The 26,091-nt window shown below is 29.5% G+C and overlaps 1 protein-coding gene across 4 annotated transcripts in view; it reads right to left on the bottom strand.

Annotated features, from left to right (window-relative positions):
- The window catches only part of LOC107453499 (zinc finger homeobox protein 3), a 190,295-nt gene that overhangs the window by 59,293 nt on the left and 104,911 nt on the right, over window positions 1-26,091 (bottom strand). The window contains exon 1 of one of the 4 annotated variants that reach the window (XM_016070385.5): window positions 1,216-1,352. The exons of the other annotated variants lie outside the window; for them this stretch is intronic. The gene's annotated coding sequence lies outside the window, so the exon portion shown is untranslated. Of the gene's footprint in view, window positions 1-1,215; window positions 1,353-26,091 lie in introns of those variants that run through there. 4 annotated transcript variants of the gene reach the window in all.

Here is a 26,091-nt window from a genome sequence, read left to right on the forward strand (position 1 = left end):
GTTTCAAGACAAGATTGCCACTTATGTCAAGAAACGGGCAATGGATCTGAATCAAAGGACTGATTCATTAATTTAATCAGATTGGTGAATTTGAAGATGCTACTTTGGTCTAAAAGCGTTTGTCTACTTTAGCATTCATATAAATCAAACAAAGAGGAGATATAAATATAAGCTTTTAAAAAAAAAGTAGTTTCAATAATGAAGCATTTATGAAAAGAGATATGACATTCAAACATGTGATTCCATCTATAATATACCATCCAAACGTAAATCATAAATCTGTGATATGCCCTGTAATTATGATTCAAACATTCCTGCAATATATGATCCAATAATTATCTATTGCACGATAACGGAAATGCCATTAAAAAATACTTGATCTTACATATCATCATCATTTCATAGAAAACGGGAAAACAGTTATAATCCTGGTCATCAGGTACAAAAACCACTATAGTTTAGGTAAGTTATAGTTGAGTTTTAGGTATGTATAGTTTAGGTAAAACCATATTTAGGCGAAGAATTCAATAGGAGGAATGCAATTTTCGTGTTGATACTTATACAAACTGATACCAATCTACAGAAATAACTATTGACCCATGTCCATTTTTTTCAAACTGCAATTTGGCAAAAGCAGCCATCAAGCACGATTATTCAGTCTATACTACGACACGATGTACTAACGCAGGTGAGAATCTTAATATTCTCAAACCTGGAAAGCTTTTTAATGAACATTCTTCTTTAAGAATAAGAATCTATACGCATAAGCATGTGCAGTCAAAACTGCAATTTGATAGTAACAAGATACTGCAAAAGTAACAAGGGAGAAAACGTAATTGGTAAATTAATACAGTTGAATATAAAAGCTATTCAATATGTCTTTTTAACTAAACAATACTAATGAAAAAATTAGGTTGTTGGAAAATCTTAAGATTGACTGTGTGTATTTAATGTGCCGTAGACATCAAATTAATTCATTAAAAGAGAAAATAACATATTATTTTAACTTATTTTAACTTATTCAAAAGAGTTAAAAAAAAAAAAATTATGGATATAATGTGGAAATCCTAACTTATAAAAAATTCTTGAATGTAGTTTTAAAGTAGAAATCTTAACTTATAAAAACTCTTGAATGAATATTTAAAGTAGAATAAGAGAAACAACTGGAAAAAAGAGTTTGGAACATATTATTTATCTATACAAAGAGTAGCATACTTGTTTCCTTTTCCATTAGCATAAATCACGTGCTTAGAAGTTTTCAGCGTTGTACATCCAGGTCGTTTAAATCAGAATCTGAGAGAAATATAATTTGATTGAATTCTTTTTACAAAGAATTTTTCCAATTATATACCTAAAAGTAAAAAAAAGAAAAATCCCATTCAAATTTCCAAATTAAACAAACGTTTTCATGACATTTAGAATCCTAAGTCTCAAGCCCAATCGTGACAGTAGGCATGCACGCCAGCGAGATAAAGTTGATTTACGAACGTCGGCAAAACTTACTCATTATCTACCATGTTTATCACCACAACAAACAGGTAGAAGTGATGCCACTTCGCGTCTGCCAAGAAAATGATAGAGAAAACAATAATTTATTATTTAAAAAAATATTCCAGGGCTTAAAGTGGTGTACCGAGTACCAGAGGGGAGCAGAAATGAGTAATGAAAATCTGTTAACCTTATTGCTCGTGAAGATCAGTTTCAATTTCCCAAATTGTACCAGATTTCAAACATTAATCAATTCAATTCATATTATAGTAAAGCATAACGGCGTTTAGAAAAAAAAAATCAACTCTGAACTTTTGCTCTAAATCGTGCTAAGCTCATGCAGTAATGGAAATAATAATAACCAACTGCCGTGATATTTCCGATTTGATTGATAACAATGATAATTTCCGTCGAGTACCTGAAATCAATTTAATGCCACCTTTGAGCAAAAGAGAAAAAAAAACAATAAAAAAGGGCGCGATACCGTTTAGATTAATTGTTTAAAGGAGAGAGAAAAAAATCCTCTTGATATTGACTAGTTGGAAAGACCAAAACTAGTCAGAGCGGTTTAAAAAGTCAATTATTCGAATGGTTAAAAATCTCCAACAAAGTAAAACGTAATTAACTAATATCTTTAACAGAAAAGAGATAGTCTGCTTTTTCTTTTTAGCAAATGGCCGGATAATTGGAAATTTAGTCCGATTTGTTAATGTAATTTGCTATATTACATTAAAGTTCAAACAAATTCTATTCAATAAAGTTTACAATTTTTTTTTAATCAGTTGTTTAGAAAGTAAGAAAAATGTTTATTTCAAAAGCTCAATAACCTAGGCAAGTCATTAAAATTAGTTGTAATGAACCAACTATAATAGGAACCTAATTGAAATAAAAATTAGCAAGTCATTAAAATTAGTTGTAATGAATCAACTATAATAGGAACCTAATTGAAATAAAATAAACACAATTTTATGCATCCATTAATTCAAACAGAATTAATTCTTATTCTGGGTTTAATTAGAAAAATAAAGGAAATCGAATAAAACTAGCTATAAACTGAAATTATAAATCTTAAATTGTATACGTGTAACAAATATATTAGACTGAAACTCAATAGCAAAATATCATTAAAATATCAACAAATTTCGAAAATGTACTATCTGAATGTGACGAAAAATCTTCTATCACGGATATATTCCCACACTCATACTGTAATACTATATGTTGATAATGTTATATGTTACATAATACATTAATGTATTATGTAACATGTATTATGTACATGTATTATGTATAATGTATTATGTATAATTATATAATACATAAATGTATTACATAAACAACTATATTTATAAAAAAATGGAACACATTTAAGCTATTTAGTAAAAACAGTAATAATTGCAAAAAGTTTTTTAAAAATATAAAATAAAAAAGGAAATTAATATACGGTTAAGTTGTGCAAATAGCCAGATAAAAGTTTGGCATACCTTAGGTTCAAGACCATAAGCAACTTTCAGGCGGTTTTATGTAAAATACTATTTTTTGAAAATGGAGTAGTGGAAAAAAATTGCAGAGATTATTTGGTATGATTATAGATAAATAATATTATAATGTGTAATTTAATATCATTATCTAAAACTTGATTACTCCAAAAGATACAAAAATTTTATGGAATTTTATTGTAGATTTGAAATAACTGCAAATACATAAAGCTTTAATTATAAATAATCAAAATAATATCATTATAAAATTTTACTACAAGTTTTATAATTAAATATAAACTCATTGAAACTTCATTAAAAACCTTTCAATTATTTACTCCTGTATTTGAAGTAAATAAATTAGATTTTAGCTTCAAACAGTTGAGTCGTATATGTATTAGCAATTAAAATTTATAAGGATGCAAAAGAATATTTTTATTAAGTTATATTTTAAATAAATAAATTAGGCTATAGTTCTATATATATATATATATATATATTGTTAGGGATGGGCTATGCAAGCATTGGTCACAGCAATAACGAAACTTCACAACAAAACAAAGAAATATTTCAATTAATTTATGTTTAGAGCGAATAAATTATATTAAATTTTTTTTAATCGCTTTTCAATGCAAAGAGTCAATCTTATTACATCTAATTATAAATCGGATTTCAAAGAGATGTTGTTTAAAAAATTATTATTAATCCTTTCTCTAGACGCAGTTAAATAGAAGAGAATTAACTTGCGCATGAAACACCGACAACTGTCTGAGTAGATTACAAAACTTCCGAATAGTTTAATTTAATTGTTCATTAAAGACTATATTTTATTATCATTGTCTATTGAAACGAAGAATCTCTAATCTCTGATGTGAAATGAAAGTTTCCAGATTTGAAAACAGTTATCTGAGTTTAAACAAGAGCCAGAAGACATCTTATTCTGTTGATTTTATAAATGCTAATTTGAAGGGAAAAAATGAGTGTAGTTAATTTAATAGTTACCATCTCTTTAAGAAATTCTGCTAATTAAAAATAGGGAATGGGAATAGTAATGAAGTTTTATCAAATGTTTGAAAAATAATTGAATTCAAGTAAACATTTAATTTAAAAATGTATTCAAAATATTTATTAAAAAATAAGGATATAAACAATTAATTCGCATAAATTAATTGCTCTTCGGATAATGTCATAGAAATTTTTTTACTCTTGGTTGATGTTCAAATTGTTGAGATGCTAGTCTTAATAATGTTCAGAGGGGGATTTTATTACTTAACACTTTGTCACGCAATATTATAACTTTAAGACATGTTTCTCGATTTTAATTACTTATTTTTATTTATTAAAAAGAAAAACTTTGTTAGCATATTCTTAACAAAATTTTTTACCTAACTTTAAATGTGTTCTACTCAAATAAAACAAGTCCTGGTTTATTGTAGAAATTTTTTTTAATGAACATTAGACATACAATTACACTTATAGAAAAATCTGTTTAACATTAAACTATAATAACGTAAAAATTTACTTTTATATTAACTACCATGTAAAAGGAAAATTCATACCACGTAAATATGCTGCGCCTTAATAAAGTGTTAAATTGAACCGTGCTTGTCTGAACCATGTATAAAATCATGTAATCAAGTTTAAGGATGGTTATTATTCATGATATTGTTACCTCTTTACGCCGTAATAAAGATGCAAGAAATTTAAGCAACATAATGGTTCAACTAGTCAATACTTCTAAAGGGGTAGATATACTCAAAGAACTGTTAAATTATACCTTATTACAATCATTGTACTAATTTTTTTTAAAATTCTTATTTTACAATCAAGCAGAAAAGGAAAAGCAATTTATTTCATTTAAAGTTAGCACAAAAAAAAAAAAAAAAAAAAAAAAAAACTTTTGAGAAATAAATGCGAAGAAATATTCTTTTATGTTTATTGATATGCATGGAAAATATTCTGAAAACTAAAGCGAGAAAAAGCACCCAATGCCCCAGAGACGCAAAAGATAGTCCCATCTTTTCAATTGCATTGTAGCACGCACTACTTGCTATGCGTAAAATTCCCCTAAGTCTTCATTAAAAAGTATAGCCAAAACGGAATGTGCCGATGGAAAACTAACATTGGGATTTGGACTTTCACAGATTTTTTTTATATAAGTTTTTGTCACTTCTTTTAACAAACGTAAAAAAAACGAAAAAAAAAAACGGGGGGTAAACAATATTCATTAATCCTTTCACTGCAAAGAAGCACACTGGGGAATTACCCCGATTTAAAGTCGAGAGTATTTTTCGCCCAAACGAATAAAATAAAAATTAATATTTTACTAACAAAAAGGGGAAAAAATAAATAAACGAAGAAATGTTGTTTGCATGGCTAAAATTTATCCAATCGCATTTTCCTATAAAGATACATTGTTTTGGTAAAGAACTTAAGTAGATTACTAAAAGAATTTTTAGGTATTAATGTAAGTCTAATATTTGTAACTTAGTTTTGAGAATTTAAGGATTGACTGAGATTTGAAGGGAATTAAGTAATGGTTTGGTAACATTTTGCATATCTTTTATCTATCTCTTATCCTCTGTTTCGATAGAATATTTTTATTTAAGTATCAGCTACATTTTTGACGCAAGGGAAAAAGGCGCACACTTTAGATGATGAAATAATTCAAGAATTTTGAATTATTTTTGTTTATCATTTGTATACTGCTATTTAAAAGGATAGAAATAATTTTAAAGAACTTAATCCAACTTATTGATAAAACTAGCATTCAGCTATAACTTATTGTTTCGGTTCCTTTGCATTTATTATTTTACGATTTATTTCCTATATATTATAAAGGGTGCCTCAGGATTAGTGGGGATAACTTTAAGGGGACTTAGCGGACATCACAAGGCATTGCAACCCATGGTTGAAAAATTCATTGGAAGGTAGTATTACAGGCACATGAAACAAAGAAAAACAATATTGAGATAGCTGAAATATTTTTTGGTGAAACATATTACATGTGCTGCGGCAGATGATATGTGAAAATGTCACAAAAGATGTTCAAAGTTTCCAATATTGCTAGCGATGCATGCGTTACACCGTCGGTTCATGGATTAGTGAACTCGCTTAAATACAACTGGATTTTGTTGGACATTTGCAGCAGCACATATGATTCTTGATTCTAGAACCATTAAATCCACTGTTGTTGCGTACACAGCACTTTTGAGTGCACCCCAAACCAAGAAATCCATGCTGAAATCGGGAGAGCGTGGTGGCCACCAGGGAACCGGTTCACCATGCCCACTCCATCCTGAGAACACCACCACAAAGAAGACGTTTGTTATGCAAATCTGAATCCTTGTGATGCTCCCTATCTCCCCTTAAAATTTGTCCCAATAATCCTGGGACACCCTGTATTAATGCTTAATAATTATTCACTTGTACTAATTATTTAAATGCTCCTTTAATTCTTTTGTGCAGATCCTTAAATGAAATCTAAACAATTGCGATATTTGATACTTGATAAACACAATTTTTTTTAAAAAAAAGAGTTCCTATAATCCTAAAATGTGCTTAAAACACAATCGTGATTTTCTCAAAATGCCCTGATTGGAAGTTATGCTAATCACTAATGAAATACAAATTGCATTTACGCATTTCTAAGAAAAACAGTTTCGCTTACTATTAATGTTCAAATAATTTTATTTCACTAACACATTTGTTGCAAAATTATCCCTCCCCCCAAAAAAAACTACTTTTCTCAATTCGTCTTCTTATTACTTCATTAAACACAGAACTGGGTAAAAACAATGCCAATTGCCATAGCCAATTGGGGATATTTTTATAAATGATGAAAAAAAAAAAGAAGGTAAAAATTGCTAACTAAAGAGCCAAGAGCCGTACGAAAGAATGACACTCCAGCTCATCTTCGCTCACAACACGAGGGGGAAAAAAGGCAAACAAAGGAAAGAAGCACAAAAAATAAATAATGAAAATGAAGCAAAACAAAAGTAAGGCAAAAGAAAGCAGTTATGAGTCAATCGATGAAACCATTGGTTGTGTGGGCAGCCTAGATGGCCAAAACTGAAAGCAAAGAAATCGGTTAAAAGCTATTACCGTTCGCCCATAACAGAGGAACGTGCTCTACCTAAACCCTTGTACTTTTACACATTAACGCGCCAAATAATTTGGAAGAATTTTTAAGCGAGATTTTTAGGATACTATATGGATCAACTTGTGGTGAAATTAGTTGGTTTGGCGTCATCTTCATCGCCAAAAACAATACATACTTGATTGACTTATAATCCTGGTCAGAAATTGGAGTATGATACAATGTTTATTGTTGCAATTATCAGAGTCAGTTTTATAAGTTTCTTTTTTTCCTTCATAAAAATATTTTAATAATAAGTTTTAAAAAGATTTTCCAGGGCCTAATAAAATAAATACAATATTACAATACCATTCAACCTCTGCATTAATAAAGTTGTTTAAATATTAAAGAAGGCTATTGTAAAGAAAATTATTAGTAAAATAAAAATGAGCTGATCCTAAGACTATGATTTGATAGTTATTCTGATTGCAAAAAATATATATTTAAATGAAATAACTTGTTGAATCGAATAAATTCTGCAGATTTTGAACTATATTGGTAGTGTTATTATAGGAATTTTATTTATTTTTTTCAACTGAAAACGCTTTTATTTACCTCTTTCTAATAAGCCCTAGTTTCTTTTGTAATCATTTCACTGCGAATTTATTACAGTCAGATGAATCGGCTGTCAACATGCTTTAACTTATAAACAGCACAAAACACACGGAAGAAAAACGATTTTCAAACGCGATTAGATTTAAATAGCAACTTTCAGTCACTCATACAATAAATCAAAATTCACATTATATTTTTCTATAAGATACTTCGCATTTCCATAATATACATCACCAACTCATCGAGTCAATTTTTACTTGTATTTCTGAATCTCATAATCATTTATATGTTGAGAAATATTTCCAAAAGAGAGAAAGTGTAAATTTATAAAGTGTTCGATGCAGCAATAATTTAAGATAAACTGAAAGATGGAGGTAGGTAACATTCTAAATATATGTATGTTTTAGAACTAAATTGAGTTATCGTCGCATATAAATAAGGTAGGAGATTTTATTTGCATTAGGATATTTATAAGAACTGCTGTAAAAGTAAGTGTATCTGTCAGATAAACAGACAGAAATAATAATGAAAAAAAAATATGAATTTCAAAATAAATCATTTCAATTATTTTATTACAAAACCACCCTTATCCAATTCCGAATTGGTTAATTATTATTATATATAAAATTCAAGTTTATAGTTTCTGATTGATTGTAAAGCCCAACAGCCCAAGAGCCAGATGCGACTCATTAACAATTTTCAAACAAGCGTTATTACAATCTAAACGTCACGAGATCAAACGATGTTTTACAATATATTAGTCACAAAAAAAGAAAAGAGGGATCACTAGAATGGCTCAATACCGTGGAACCTGCATTTTACCTGATAAAAATTAATCTCCTTCGCGGAATTCAACTTACTAATAATAACAAAGTTATAAGTAAAAACGAAAATATAAAAAAAAAACTTTATATTTCGCCAAATAAACTAGAAAAATACCAATAGAACCCAAAAGAGTTTCAACACTAACATCTAAGTGGCGACAAAACAAATCACAACAACAAGGTAGAGCCTATATCCGTGCCATGCAGCATAACAATAACTATTTATTTATCTATTTTTTTTTTCTGTCGCAAAGAGCAAATGTCGTGGGAGGAAGAAGGGACATTTAAAAAGGGAATGCTCGAGAGACAGTAGGGCTTCGCACGAAACGCAATCCCATTAAATTTATCACCTCGGTATGGCAATGTCAACGAAAATAAATTGCACAATCAATCAAGTGGTCAGCCAAGGACAAAATGCTGGAAAGGCCTTCGTCTCTGATGAAGGCCCGAAATTAATCGTCGCAATTATCCAGTCTGCATGGTAATTGGGAGGGGGTCCATTAAAAAGTACCACAGATAAAGCTTGGCGAAAAATTATCGTTTAAGTGCGTAATGAAGAGGAGGCTTGTCTGTTCATATATGGTCAGAGATACACCGTTTGTAACTTATCAAATCAAGGAGAACTCCCAAGGATTGTAATGGAAAAAAAAAACTGAGAAAATTATTTTTACTTTTAATGAGTAATTCTTTACGACATTAAAGCTAATAAATAGTTGAATTAAATCATCATTTATTTATAAGAACTGCGTCGGGTGACCTCGTGTTTTGGAGATTGAATCGGTAAAACACGAATCTAAACATAATTTTGCATTCGCAACGTTTGTGAAGAAATTTTTTTAAAAAGGGGGTAATTATATTGTGATCAAACTATAGAACAGTCTGATTATGAAGTATACACTGAGAAAAAAGTGTGGTCTAAACTATAAGAATATGGTTAGATTTACCGTTTTTCTGGCTCTTTGGGAACATAAAATAATCTCGGCGATTTTTTACAGTAGTGCTTTGGTAATTATTTTTGTAAAATTATCAATAAAATATGGTTATATAATACGCGATGAAATTTGGTAAATGTGCTAAAATTTGGCTATTTTTATCAATACATCTTACAGCACGGCTTAAAAACCCTTAATTGGTTAAATTTACTTTTCAGTTCATTTACAGGAAATGACGAAAAGTCTATTTACAAGGGAGAAATTTTGTGAAAAGTCCTTTTTCAAAAAATGTGATCTGGAACGATTCGTATTGGAAAAAAAAATTTAGTCAGAAAATATTTTTTTTTGCTCCGTTTAAAGGACAATTTGATTATTTCTGTTGCTTTAATACTTCTTTTCTGTTCTATTCTCTACAATGGTAAATCAATGTTTTATAACTGTAAATTATTCCTTGATAGTTTACGAACTTGTAATTCTAAAACCATTGTATTACTTAAAAAACTTCGAAATGAAAATTTAAATTTATAAAAAATAATTAATGGAAATTGCTGGGGGATTATCGCCCCTACTACGAAACATATTAAATAATTATGCATCACAACATTGAGGTAATAGGAATTTTTTTTATGATACAAAAAACAACAATTTAATTTGGTGAATATTAGAAATCGGAAATAATAACACAAAAAAAAAAAAAAAAAAAGAAAGGAAAGAAGAAAAAAAAAAAACTTCCAAGGAAAATGAACTCATAGTTTAATTTACTAACACCAAGAACACAAAAAAAAAATTTGATTTCCAAAAAATAAAATTTCTAACAGATACTTGTCCATGCAAAATGTAAATAAGCTAAACCCATTGAGTGATTAAACCGTTTTTGGATGCACATCCATCATTATTTTTCTTGCTTTTTCCCCCTATTATTTTTATGGCATCTTTCATTAAGAAAGTCTACTTTAAAATATAACGGCCTCCATATAAGTAATTTCTAAAGCATCATAACAGCTTTCGAAGTAAGCAGACACTAGAACAAAACAACCTTAAAAGATTTGTTTTTATGCCTCTCCAAGAAATATGGGGTATTTAAAAAATTCGCTACGGCCGTAGCAGCACCATCATTCTCCCCCCTCCATAGCTTCCAGACTATTTCGTTAATTATTTTGTTTTCTCTTTCTGCATGCATAAGCCATGACATTTGATTCGTTTATGCTCTAGAAAAAACGAACGCGAGCATAGTTTCTTTCATGAGGTAATTATTCGCCACCCCCAGTATGCTGACAGTCGAAAAAGCCATTGTAATGTAAAATGTGTTGAGGAGAGAAAAGACTGGGGGTAATAAATTTTCTTGGGGGTCTTAACAAGGTACGGTTTGCTCGTTTTTCTGAAGGTAATGGCCGTGTAGAGATATATATATCAGCTGTGACGGCTAGTAGGACCGCACTTTACCACAAGTTACCCAAAGTAATTATGTACACACATAAAAGAGGACTGACTGTTTATTACCATCGGTCGATGGAATGAAATTATACGAAAACGCAAACGATCTGGCAGGCTTTTTTGAAAAGTCGTAACTATAAAGTCATTTTTTCGATATTTTTAATAATACTCTTTAAATTTTTGCTTAGTAGGGCAAGGAGTCTATGACAAACCAATCCTAAATTAGGAAATCTAAAGATATCTACTCAATGGGTTAAAACGATTTTGTATTTTTTAACCCCCAACGTAAACGTAAAGGTTAACTCTACATTAGCATTTGCAGAAAAAAAGTAGCTTAAAAAAGGAGTTAAGAGGAATTAGAACTTAATATCAATAAAATGTGGGACAGTTTAGTTATACTTATCGATTTGTGCTTAAAAATATTTGCAAGCAGTATATAAAGCATTTTAATTTTTAGTACAAATATCTAAAACGTTTTAACGTTTGAATTAGAATAAAATGAGAAGAACAACAAATGTTTGGCAATCTTAATGACTATAAATAATAAGAAATGAAAGAATTTAAATTTGTGTATATTATAAATTACATTAATTACGCATTGTACATAATTATAAATTATATCAATTACATTAATAAATTTAAGTTGTGTACAGAAAAATTCATGATAAAATTAATTTATATACCAAATAGGGACAATGTTTATGATACAAGCCAAGAAATTTTTGTGAATTTAAAATAATATCATTTGAATTAAAGATTTCTGTAAATGATATCGCTTGATATTGGAGAAATCAGATTTTGACGAATATCCGAAAAAAGTTCCTGAAAGGGTATTTCGGTATAAAATTCTTCAATTTAAAATTTTTGTTTTTCAATTAAAAATGTAAAAAAAAAAAAAAAAACTATTTTAATTATTATAAATTGCCTACGGAAACAAAATTTTTATAAAGTTTTATAATAAGATATACCATACGAAATTATTAAAATAAATTAATATATTTTCCTCCAAAAAAAAAAAAAAAAAAAAAAAATAGCTCGTTAAATCCGGACGGGAGTTCGAAAATAAATTGTAAAGAAGCATCACGACAAATTTCCCGTTTGAATGTTCTTCGCCAATTTGCGAAAATATCCAACATAAAAACGATTTTGATGGTAAAAATTCAATTTAAACGAATGCGAACTGAAATCATAAGCATCTAAATATGTATATCGCAATCGGATGGCACGCAGAGACTTTGAGTAAAACGTGCGACGAGCTTTCATAGGTGAAAATTAAAGAAATCGTCTGAAGAGGTTTTTGGGGTTGGTGAAAATGACACCAATACACCTCTCTTCTAAATCTTGGGCATTGAATTCAAATCCTTCTTTCTCAATTACAACATGTCTACTAGTTTTCCACACTTGGAGTTTTTTTAGTTCCTGATAAAAAGAATGAGTAGGGGGAAAAAAGAAAGAAAGGGAAAAGGACAAACGTGCAGTTAGGGGTGGAGGAAGGTAACAGGAGCTGATGAAACGGGATCTGAAGAAAATGGATCTACTTGTCCTCCGCGTTTCAATTTGATGAGGTTACAATAGGAAGAGACATTGGCACTACTCCGTCACATTCAGATTTTTTTTTTTTTTTTTTTGAGAACGTAATAAAGAAAAGGAATGCAAGGTGAATAGATTCGAATTCGATTCTTCTGAATACTTCCCCGGCTTTACTTTCGCTTTCTTTCTTTAAATTTAATCGATAGCAAGCTTACAAACAAATTTCTAATTTTAGATTCATTTTGGTACGTAATGCTGGGAAGCAATGGTGTTAATATCACACTTGTAGATGTAGTTTAAGACGTTAAAAATATAAAAAAATTAAGCGACATTTTTAGCAAACTTGAAAGTTTATGCTTAAAAACAGTTTTAACAGAAAGCTGTTTGATACACTCTTAATAGAAAAACTTTGAAAGACTCGTATTCAAGTATGGAAATAAGCGCTCTATATTCTTAATCAAATAATTGTTACTAATGTCAATTTTCTGACAAACAATAAATTCTATATTTACGATTGACAAGTCTAAAAACTATAGTGTTTTCAAAATATTAGTTAACGCGTTCTCCTGCGTATAAAATCTTAATGGTAAGTCGCATAACTGAAACAAGGAAGGCTCAAATTTAATGTTCGTAAAGAAAAAGATATTTAATTGTTTTAAATACACTGAGTGTAAATCATTGCAATATTGATAATAATAAAAAAAACAGAGGTTATTTTTTAATATACTTTGACTAGTTTAAAGTAAATAGTAGCCATATTTTTCAAACTTTTACTATTGAATAATCAGTCATGCACAACCTCATTTTTTTAAATAAATAAATAAATAAAATATATGGTAATCGTAAAAGGAGTTGAATTAATAAAATAAGTTACTAAGAACATACTATAATAAATTATTTTTAATTTCATTTATACAATTCTTTTTCATAAATATTGTTAGCGAAAGCGATTCTAAAAGTTTAAAACCAAAATTACATTACAATCAGAGCTAATCATAAAACCCCTCATTAGTAAACAGCTTTATTCAAAATCCCAGTAGATTTCAATTAAAGTTTATTGAAACAATCTTTTCTTCTGTTTCTACATCTTTTACAAGCAGAAGTTGGCGACATTTTTTTTACCTCTCTAAAACATAAAACGAAGAAAAAGAATTATCCGACAAATTAAAAAAAGAGGATCTAAAAATTTTAACCTTTTTTTTATATTTTTACCATCCCAGTTATTTTAGATGACACGGCATAAAGAGAAGAGGGGGTGGGGGTCACAAAGAAAATAAAAAAAAGAACCAAAAAAAAGTAGTCACTCGGCGATTAAAAACATCCTTTTCCATTAATTAAAGGCAGCAAACTACGTCACTCGTTTTAAGTCCATTTCATTTCGGGAAATGTCTCCGCAAATCGTGGGAGGGCGCGAAAAAGGGAGGACCTTCGAAAATCTATTTTAGGATCCCTTACCACCCCCCACGCCACTTGAAAGGAAGGAGCACTTCCATTCTTCGTTCCCGTTAATGAATAAAAAAGAGGAATTGTGGGTGAGAGGGGAAAGGCATTAAGAAAAATCCATTAGCAAAGACAGTGGATGGCAAGACGGGTTACTTCAATCCGAAGACGGAAGACAGACGGTGCCAAAACAAAGACCCTACCACCGAAAATCTTTCTTTTTAAGTATTCAAGAACCTGGCAACAGTAAATATAATTAATATACCTCAGGCTACGTTCCCTGCTAAGAAAATCTCTGAATATTTTAAGGAAATATCTCAGTTAAAATCAAATATCTAAGTTCTCTCTTGAAATGCTCTCTGACTGTACTGGTTAAAAGTATAGAATGTTCTGTGATTAAATGCGGTAAGCAGAGGTTAAAAGGAATATATTATTTGTTTAATCATAGCTAACATGCTATAAAATGTTCTCAGGTGGAAAGTAGGAAACAGAATAATATATTCTTAGTTTAACCATTGCTTGCATGTTATAAATTGCTTTCAGAACGCTTGCATGTTGCAAATAATGATAAATGTACTAAGATAAATGTTCTCAGATTAGGAGGAGAAAAAAAATTATATTCTTTGTTTAACCACAGGTTGCATCCACTATACTGTTCTATTATAAAACGGAGAAGTCGGGAACAATCTATGGTTAAAAGAAGAAACCAGAGGTGAAAAGTAAAAACTGACTAAAATTAAGAGAATTATTTTTTTTAAAAGTATAAGATATTTACGATTGTTTGACTGATTTAAGTGTAAAATGCTTTATGGAAACAGGTAGCCAACAGTTAACAAACTCATAGAATGCTCTATGATTAAACAGAAAAGGCATCGGTGCAATTTAGAATGTTCCAAAGTTAAACAGAAAACTATTATATCGTTAAACATAAGGACAGAGGCGTAACTGCTTGTAGACCATTATATGAATCACAGTTTTTAACGTGATTGTTCTGATACAGAATTGACTGAAGAATATGAATTAATGCTTCATTAATGTTTGAAAACTTTAATTATATGAGACTATAAGGAAATATAGTTATGAGTTCTTAACCAGGGTTGAAAATAGAGAATATAAGATAGCTAATATGTAACTTCTGAACTAGATCATTAATATTTACAGTTCATTCAATGTCTCAAATTCTATGCAAACAATACCTCCAACAGTTTATGTAACTTAGTACTCTTAAGGGTCACATTCTTAAACTAATATTCTAAAAAAAAAAATAATAATAATTGGTAACTCAGCAGCTATTATACTTTCCAAATCATGTCCCCCCCCCCAGAACATTTAAAATTGCATAGAGCATCTTACATTTTTACTTCAAAAAACATAAATAATTAATTGTCTTTAAAGGTGATAAACCAATAATGTTAAAAGTCTATCCATTAGTTTAATAACAGTAAAAATGCATTAAAATTAATAACAAATGTACTTATATGTACGAAAAAGATGCTAGGCAGCAAAGCAGGCAGGCAGGCATCAGTAAATCAATCAGGACAGCACGCGTCAGACGAGGAAAAAGAATAGGATTAAGCACTCGGGTCCCCCCTGCTTGTTAACAGCTAAAAGACTGCAGCGTTAGTAACATGGCTAGATGAAAGGATTGATTTCATTAACGAATCCCCTACTCTTGTTCTCTTCTGTTCGATCGGTGCAGGATTACCCCAACTTGCTTTCAAACGAATATAACGCTATAGAATTTTCGAATCCAAACTCACTCAACTTTAAAAAAAATAATTCATTTTGGCTAAAAAGTTCTTGACTCGATTTTAATTTAATGGTAGAAAAACAAGCCAAAAAGGAAAATGATAATTTAAAATTTGAAACAATGACAGAATATAAATAACGAAAAGGAAAAATCTGAAGCCAGTAAACACTGTTCGGTATGCAGCGTTAATCAGAAGTAGAATTTTCACCTTTGATTATTAAAAATTACAATAAAAATCTAAACAGCTAATATAGCTCAATTAACGGTCTAGATTGTTGAGAAAATGTTACAGGAAATCGGGGTCAAGCGTTGGACAAAGGTAGCAGCGGAAAATTCCTGATAGAAGTAACTTTTGGAGACAGACTTGGCCTCTAACAGGCTGAAGAGCTACAGAAGAGGAAGAAATAGTCTAGAATAAATTTTTTAACAAAATATAAAAACATAAACATAATTAATAAAAATATAAAATAAACACACTTATTAAGTAGAAAAGTCAAACGATTATATCTCCTTCAAAAAAAAATCAACTTTGCGTAACTTGTCATAGAGAAGAGATCTACGCAAAACTATGCCTGTACGCTGCAACCAACAATACAACTCAACAAATATGATTATTCTAGAAAATTTTTTTATAAAATTAAACGTTACATAGGTTCTACACTGACGCGAATGCTTCACCTAAAGCGTCTAAAAAAATGAAACGTATCAATCGACTCCAAAGCGAACGTTCTAATTCTGAGTTGTACTGGCATGCATTAATTAATAAATAAATATTGTTTATGTTAATTTCATTCCCTCTTTTCTAAATAGAGAGACGAAAAAATTCAAGTTGAGAAGATTATAAATGTCGCTACTGCCATGCCTACAGTAATAAATGGACTGTTGATTTAAAAACAAATTCTCAAAGTCCCTTTCTCTCGCAGTTGCCAACTTAGAACAGCCATCTTAGCATCCCTTGTGTTAATGATGCTTAATCCAATAATGCGGTCGCTCCCATCGCATCCACTAATCGAGTTAGACCATCGTCCAGTCGTCTATCTGTCGACCCCTGCCAGATCCCTTTTCCCTCTTCTTTTACTTCCGCGACTCTGATTTAGTTGTCGCGCTTCATCAAACCAGGCCGGCTTTCCTTGGGACAAAGAGCGCGTGCTCCGACCACCCCCGCCTCCCACACTTGTCTTCGAGGACAAAGAAAGAGAGAGAGAAAAAAGAACTTTAGATTAATAAGGAGGATTCCTTTATGTAGTTAATGTATTCAGACGAATAATATCATTAATAAGACTTCTTTTATGGCTTTATTTTCAGTTTAGGGACTGATGGCTCTGGCAACTTGTAAACTAATCAAGATATGAATGTTATTCAGAAAAGAAAAATGAAAAACGTTAATCTAATAAGATTAATAATATGTTTTTTTTTCCTTCCTTTTTTACAGAGGCATCAATTGAGAAGTCACAGAGGTATGTGCCTTCTGGACGCTAAAAACTTGAAAAATGAAATATGATTTAAGATTTTACCCTAGTGTTTAAGGAGTGTTTATAAACGTTAAAAATTTTCCAACAAATTTTCCGACGAAAACCGATGGATCATAAAGGATTGCATGAAATATATTTATTAAATCAAAAATGATGTAGCACATTAAATTACAAACAGTAAATATTATTTTTATACAAGTAGAAAAATACAAAAAACAATCAAATAATAAATAACCAAGATTTAAAATTAGAAAATCATTACTAAAAAATATGGTTACATCTGAAACGATTTCGGCATTGTTATGACAACAACAAAAAAATTAAAAGCGAATTCTTTAAACTGCGACTTATAAGTCGCCAAACTAATTTCAGAAAATACATTGTGGGAGAAAAACAATTGCTTACACGAATCCATCAACTTGTAAACGAGCTTTATTCCGCAAAAATGGACGAATTTTAAATAGAAATGAAAGGGCGAATTCTGAGAATTTTTACTCGCCATATGCGGTCATGTACAGCGGTTCAGTGCATGAGATAATAAGAACAATTATTTGGCGAATTTTTTCGCTGCTATGCTTGAAAAATATCCATTTGCATATGCGCCAGGATTATAGGATCGTAAAAAGCGCCATAAATCGTAGCTAAACGAGAAAAGACACGAGTTTCGCCAGAAGCGCGTGTTTAACTTCAACCATAACTGACACAGGTGTAGGGAAATTACGTTAACTAGAATGACAGAGAGAAGGTGCATCTAGATGGCTTAAGTGAGATAAAAAACTGAATAAAATATTTTTAACTGCTTTTTCGGCAGTTGTGTATTATGAAAAATATCTCTTTTTAAAACTGAATTACGTTAGGTTCAAATGAATTAAGGTCAGAACTTTTGTTACGAAATTTAAAATAAAGTTACTACCAAGTGTTCATTTGTGTTTTTATAATGTATCTGAATGAATGTTAGAACAATAGCTGTACTTCAAATAAAAGCAGATATCATTCGGACTAGACAAGCGACAAGTCTTAGTTTTAATTACATGTACTAAGTAAAAAAATTTCAATTTAAAATTCATTTAAATTTCAAAAAACTTATAAAACTTGGTTAAACTTAAAATAATAAAATTATCCTCTAACATCACTTATATTGGAATAACATTTATATAAATAAATAAGAATTATCGAATATTATAATTGGATTATTCAAAAAGTTATAAATCAAATTTAAAATATCAAACATAAGTGGCAGTTTTACGCTATCGAATCAGATTGATTTATAAATTACTTTTCTTAAAAGTTAAAAATCTTTTTTAAATTATCAAGTATTATAATGGAGGAAAGTACTCATAGATGAAAATTATAAATATGTCTACAATTTAAATTATTTAAAATGCGTTTACGGCAAACTAATTAAAAATTCAAATAAATAAATAAATTGACAGTTTAATAATATATATCCAATTTAAATAATTAAAAAATAAAATCTAGTGGTCTTATACATTTGAATTTAAAGAAAAATAGCAAGCAATATATTGAACAAAACAAACAAAAAAATTTTTTAAAAAATTAAATTAAATCATATTTGAATTAAATGATTTAAACGAACTTGCATTGTTTTTAAACTAAGAATATGGAAACATAAATAGTATTTAAATTGTTCAGCATTATCTATTAGTTGAAATTATTTTTTGAATTAAAGGAATAAGGAAAATGATTTTAGATTTTAAACTACTCAAAATGCTCGAAAAACAAATTAATACAGTATGATTGTTAAATTCTTCGAAATTATATATAACTGTCATTGATATGAAATAATACTAATAATTTTAAATGAAAAAAAAGAAGGTAATTCACACAAAAGTAGCTTATTCAATAACTATTGAAGTCAAAATGTATCTCAATAAATTTTAGTAAAATGCTGTATTGTGAATAAAGGCTAGATTACCTCCGGCTCCGTATTCAAGGAGCATTATTTTTAATTAGATGCACTTTTTAAATGCAAAAACATAAAATTAATTTAATTTGAAAATATGTATTTTAAGAAAACAACTTTCAAAAGAAAATGTAATTTGAGAAGCTAATTTGAAAAACATTAGTAAAAGAAGTAATTTTTTTATTATAAAATAAAATTCAATAACAATATCATAATTAGGTTGCTTTAAAAAAACAACATTAAAAGTGCTCCGAATTAAAACTAAAATATCATTAAAAATGTAATTTGTTTTCTTATTCTAATGTTAAACCTATCCAGATTCAATATTTTTTTTCTTCAAGACTTTTGAATTTGGAACATTTATATTCTTTAAGCACTCATTTCTCTTTAATTCTTCCTTCTAATCACATTCCAATCCCCTAATCTAGAATCAAAATTGTTCTGAAAGCAGCAAATTACTCGTCTGCTCTGTTTAAATAGCCAAATAATGGGACCGGGAAAATAGCGCAATAATTGAGCTGCTGCTATTCGATTATAAATGATTTAAAAATCTTCCCTTTTTTCGACGTTTTACTCAAAACAACAAACAAATAACATTAGAATTTTGTTTTTATACATCCTCATTTCGAACTTTAATTTTGTCTCTTCTTTTTTTTTTCTCCCACTCCGCCTGATCCTTTTCTAAAAGTTAAATAGATGACTCAAGAAAAGAGCAATTTGATTAAATTCCAAACACGATAGAGTTTCCTCCTCCCCCCCCCATTCCTTCCCATGATACGAGAGCTAAACAAAAAGGCCTTCAGGCAGAAATTCCCAGTAATGTTTAAAATGAGAAAACAAAGCTACGTAACATCCAGCTCCGCGCTTAGCAAGCTTCTAACTCACTTTATCCAGTTTGATAAAACATCCCGATGATACACGAAGAAACATATTAAACAAATATGATGCGATATCAAGGAAGAAAATAATTTATTCGAAATAATTTTTAACACTTAGGGAAAAATAAAATTGTAAATTTAATCAGGGGTGGCCGTTAGGAATTTCTCGACGATAAGTCGGAACTTCTTCGACCAGAGGGTACAATCAAAATTTTTAAATTAATTGTGTTAATTTAACATTACAAAATGTGTTTTCCTAACGTAACTTCCGTTCTTTCTAGACGAGAAAACATATTTAGTTTTTTTTGCATCAGTTTAACAAGCAAAATAAAGTAATGTTTGATTTTTTTTTTACTTTCATTGCAAATATTATAATAATACTAATGAAATGTGCTGCAAGATGCACAACAAGTGGAAATTAAAACACAGGTGGCAACATCTGAATCACAATTCTTCTCATTTTCCATAGAAAAATCAAAAAACGTTAGTTTCTGTCATTTGTGATTGATAATGATATCTTAACAGATTATTAAATGCAACGTTAACGAACGAAATCTTTATAAACAGAAGCACCAATTCGTTCGCAAATTGGAATAAATTTTGACGTATGATGCAATTTGCAGCTGCCACTGTCCATCTTTATCTTTAACACAATAATGGCGAAAATTAAAAGTAATTTTAACAGATCAGAGAGTATATGTAAATATGATTACGTATTGTAATAAATATTGTAAAAATTTTTATTAATGTAATTGAATTACTCGTTTTTTTACTAATGCCATTGGAAGCCTATTACTTTTAAGATATAATGTGCACTAGGTGCAAATATCTGCTTAATTTGATGTGCAGTACTTTTGCATTATTACTTAACAATAAGTAATTAATAAGCATTTATTATACTTTAGTGGCTTACTATCATTGATTAAAAGACACTAGCATTCAGTTTACCACGTTAAAAAAAATATTTTTTATACGTATATAATAATGGGAGCACGTGATATATAGAACTGTTACAAATTTCTCGTTATATTTATAATACATCATATATTTTTATAATGAATTTATGTCAGGCAAGCGAATATTATTTTACATCTCATTTACACATTTTTCAAAATGTTAAATTAAAAAAGTCCAAGAAAGAATAAAAGTAACTGAAACTCAGTAATTGTCACCTAATTTAGGTATATAAAGCTGAGAAATTTAATAGAGTTTAATAATTTATAAACCTGAACAATATCTGCAAATAAATTAAAAAAAGAGTAACCAGCAATTCAAAACTTTTAAAGTAACTTAGAAGGATTTCGATTGAACTATTATTAAAACTCAAATATACGCAAACATGAAATGTCTAATTTTTTTTAAATATTATCACAGATGCGTAACTAAGCTGGAAGAATGACTTAACGATTTGGGTATTTTCAAATATTTAATGCCAATAATTTACACCCGGGAAAAAAATCCTGGTGAAATTACTGTGCTTTAAGGTAATGACATTTCTGGTTTTAAAAAAGGAAAAAAAGAAGAAAAAAAACTACAATAGTGCACTAAGTGAAAACTAGCAAATTTTATCCCGTTGACCAAATTTTATCTCATATTCTTAAACCATATTTAATAATTAACTCTACCAAAGCGTTTCAATAAAAAATACTTAACTTTGGTGTTTCCATAGAGCCAGAAACACCTTCACCATATTCCGGTAGCTTTGACTATACTTTTTTTTCTCAGTGCACAACGGAAGTTAACACTAATAATTCATTCATTAAAAAAAAAATTTACTTGAAACAATAAACAAACATCAATTAATACATGAAACCACTCTATCGAATAAAAAACTCTATGCAATTAAAGCAAGTTTAGAAGTAATCAATAACGTTAAAAAATAGTGTGAAAACAGCTTGGATAAATAACGCTCATTTTTCTAATGATGATGCCCTAATATCCCACGTGATTAACAACCTGCAGGAAAAATTAGATCCCTTTTGGCAACCGATGTTTTACCAAAAAACGTGCGACTCAGTGCCGGGCATAATTTATCCGGGCAATTAATGTGGCCACAAATTTGCAATCTCTACACATGCAGGATTATTAGTTGCCACGTGCCGCAATTACCTGACGAAAGGAAAAAAATGGCCCAGGAGAAAAAACAGGATAGAAAATAATTAAGAAAAAAAAAGGCGTATTTGCTTTAATTGCTGTCACAACGTTATGAAGCATAAGAGGCGCGAGTGTTTAATAGTGCCCCACTTTCATTACCGTGCCTAGTGTCGCACAAAATAGGCATCTGTTGAATATGTATTAAGCAAATAATTTGAGGGTACAGCGTGTTTATCGCCTTTAATAAGCGGGAGTTCCAGCAATCGATAAGCTTAAGGATTAAGCCACCGCGGGGTTGTTTCGAACTACACTTTTGTTCTGCGTCGAATAAATGAATGTTCTTGGATAGAATGTAAGGCCTTTGTGAACATGGCACGTGACTTCAAATCAGAGAAGTGGTTTGTGAATAAGGTGAGTTAATTTCATTATAACATTTTGAAAAAGAACTCTCCCTTCATTTCGTATGTGTTATTGTCATTAAGATCGTTGGCATCATGAATAAAATCATATTTGAATTATCATCAAGTATAAGTTGTAACATGCAAGATTTTTCAAATAAATATTAACTAAATATAATAATATATATATTTCTTTAAATATATAGATAAGAAACTGAAAAAAACTTTTTAAAGCTGTATATTATTAGTAAAATATTATTGAATGCAAGTTTTTCTAAAAAAAATAACAGCATAATTATGCATCAATTATAAGTTCTGCACAAAATATGTCATGTATAACATGTTCTCGTTTACACTACGAAATTCATAAAGTATAACATATACACGAATTATGAGATTTAAAAATGAGGGGGACTCGATTAACGAAATTATTGCTCGAAGAAACAAAACTGTTACTTTTCAAAATTCAAATTTTCACAAAATTTGTACGATATATTTGATATCAAGTATATTCATAACTTAGTGAGTACAAAGAAAAATATATAATAAAAAGACTAATAATCTATTAATGCTAGTGGAATATGCATATATTAGACCTTTTGGAAAAAAGTCCATTTTTTTCTTGGATTAATAATAATTTCATGTATTTTATATATTATTATAACAAAAATTTTAACTATCAATTCCGAAGTCATAACTCCATTTGTATGAAATGAAATTAGAATAAAGGCTACTGCAAATTCTATCGAATTATGATTCTATCCTTTCTTTTCTTTTTTCAATCTTTCCTTATTCTTTTCCACTTTTTATCTGCTTTCTTTCCTATCAATTTTCACCAATTCAAAACGTAAATTTAGCTTGCAGCGAACTAGTTCCATCTTGTTTGGCCATCCCCTGACCACTATGCTTGGTCATCGCGTGATGCTTTTTAATTACTCGCGTGTTCGAATCGAGAACCCCTTCCCACCCTCTCATCTCCTTTTTCTAGACAATGGCTTGCTAATACTGAGAAATTGTGAATAGGTAGTGGGTGGGAAAAAACGGGGGGGGGGAGCTTAATGAGGGGGAGGGGAAGAAAATGAGACAGCCTGCGAAAAGGGGTGGGGGTGGAGAACGAGACGCGAAAATGACGTGAGGAATAAAATGTTCGCATGCATATCCAGTCCTAAGGTTTAACTAATAGGCATTACGCGAGCGGGCAACTTGTGCAGTGTTCATTAGTTATAATTGAGTCACGGTTTTAGGCCTGTTTAATGCGAAAGTTCAAGTGATTGTTGTTGATATTATAATAATTTCACTCGGTTCTCATCATTAGTTTCGTGGAAATTGCGTGGTGAAAAATTATCAAATACCTGAGTAATCGTCTGCATTTATGGCAAATGAAGGTTTTGTATTTTACAATAAATCAGTGGCAACAACTCTCTTATTGCGCACGATCCTATTTGTCTTTTCTTTTTTTTATATATATACCTCCGCAACCACACAATCAAAGTTTTGCAAAACAATCAACTTTTAATTTAGGGCGGACGCATGGAAAAACTTGCTCAATCCGTTTTGCTGATTTGTTCAATCGAGTTTAATTCAGATTGATAATTAATTGACTGGTATAGAAAGTGAGTAAAAATTGCACAATATTATAATGCAGTGGAAGCAATATCAATCCCAGATATTTTTCTTTGAAAAGAATATAGCTATTATAATTTTTTTTACATTATTGTAGGAGTTGTCTAATTACCTTAGGAAAGTACGGTTTCAAGTTTCTGTGGAAAATCAACTAACATTAACAAAAACAAAGTTCGGCTTTGCTAGTTTAAAAAAAAAAAAAAAAATGATTTGAGAAGGCAATTAGCAGAACAATTTTATTAAGTTTGTAAATTCATATCTTCCATCTCATTATTTAAAACTGCGACCACACCAAAAAAAGGATATTAAAAATAAAATTGATGGGCAATCGCTTGTTATTCAAGCCAATTTGATGCGAGACAGTTAAATGTGTAAAAAAAGATTGCAGAAGAATAACATTATTACACTTTGTAAAAAAAAAAAAAAATTATAATAAAAGTAATATTACAGAGGAATTCGAGTTCATTCTCACGTGAAATACAATTATTGAACTAAATTAAAGAAAACATTTTCACTTGTTTTTAAAAACGATAAAAAAAAATGGCGCACAAAAAAAAAGAAATGGAACTAAAAAAATTCGTTCAACTCAACGAAAGAAATTAACTTTTAGAATAATGATTAAAACTTTAATATCAAGTAATATATTGACGTGGATGAGCTAAACTATAGTCTGGTATAACAAACGAGCTGAAAAATGTTAGATTATTACAGACGTTTTTGAATTAAAAGATTAAGTATTTTAAAGAGTAAAAGTTATAAAATGGTTAGCGTTTAAGCAATACTTAATGGAGTCTAAACTATTTCCTATGACAGATGGGAAATTCCATTCTGTTAATTACTTCAAAGAAAAAAAACTGATTACGCAAGCAGGAAATCAAGTATTTTGGAATATTAATTTATAGCTAATGAAGTATTTCGCGGTAAATTGCTGCAATCGACGAATTACGCAATATTTACGGTTCTATTAACGATAAATAATTATATTTAAATGAAAATAAACTAGTTTTAAGAATAAAATCAAAACAGTTTATGAAAGCTTAAACGTAAATTTCAACGCAAAAAAGAATGCTATTTAAAACACTTGTGACAGTTATATTTTTATGTTAGTCTTAGGGGGAAAATGAGTGCGTGTTCATAGATTTGATACATTTCAGATTAGAATTTATAAAAATATCAAATTATAACAATTGAAAGTGGACTTAGGAAAGTTTTGGATTAATTATAATAAAAAAATGCAACAAAAAGCAAGAATATAAAAAAAGAAACCAAATACACTATTATTGAGCTATTCTATTTTTATGTTAGTTGTAGAAAAAAAAATACACGCATGCTTACAGATTTGATACACTTCAGATTTGAATTTATAAAAAAAGATGAAAACTTTAGAATTGAAACTGATTGATAGTCAGAATAACAAAACATACGTGTTAATTAAAATAAAAAATGTAGCAAAAAATATTAAGACGAAAATTAAAAAAAAAAGACTTTAATTAAATCTTCTATTATTGAGCAAAATAAACGCCTGATTAAGATACGCTTAATAATATATTAACAAGTGTTTCCTACAATTTCGAAGATGCATCATTTTATTATATCAAACATTCACAAGCATTCATGGAAAGAAAAAAAATCTGGATTCATTTATTTTAGTGCATGTAACGTAATTAGCGAGTTAATGTAACTAAATAAAATACAAAACATATCGTTTTGCAGAAACTAATAAAGGTAAATGAAATCACCTAACACCGTACTGCTTGTCGTGTGTGAGATTTTTACTATGCTTATTAATAATGACCGTGACGTAGATGTGGACCTAATAGGGTGGGCATTACATTAAACTAAACACGTGATTCTCTGCTGCTCTACTTAATTTTAAAACCAAGTTCTTTTCAAAATAATTCTATACATGATTGTAAGAAGATATTAAAACTAAGATTGTTTTATATTTGATAAACAAGAGTGTTAAAAAAGGCAATTTAGTAAATCATGTAATAGACGTGAAGCTGACTCATCAATGCATTTACAGACAGAAAAAGAAATGAAGAAAATAATTCCGACAATTTTCTCATTTCCGAAAAAGGTCTTGAAGAGCATCACACCCCTGAGGGGCCAAGAAGGGGTGCACGTCTGCTC

The sequence above is a fragment of the Parasteatoda tepidariorum genome, chromosome 1, assembly GCF_982258835.1.
Source record: "Parasteatoda tepidariorum strain Cologne lab strain chromosome 1, Ptep-v5.0, whole genome shotgun sequence".
Taxonomy (NCBI): Eukaryota; Metazoa; Arthropoda; class Arachnida; order Araneae; family Theridiidae; genus Parasteatoda; species Parasteatoda tepidariorum.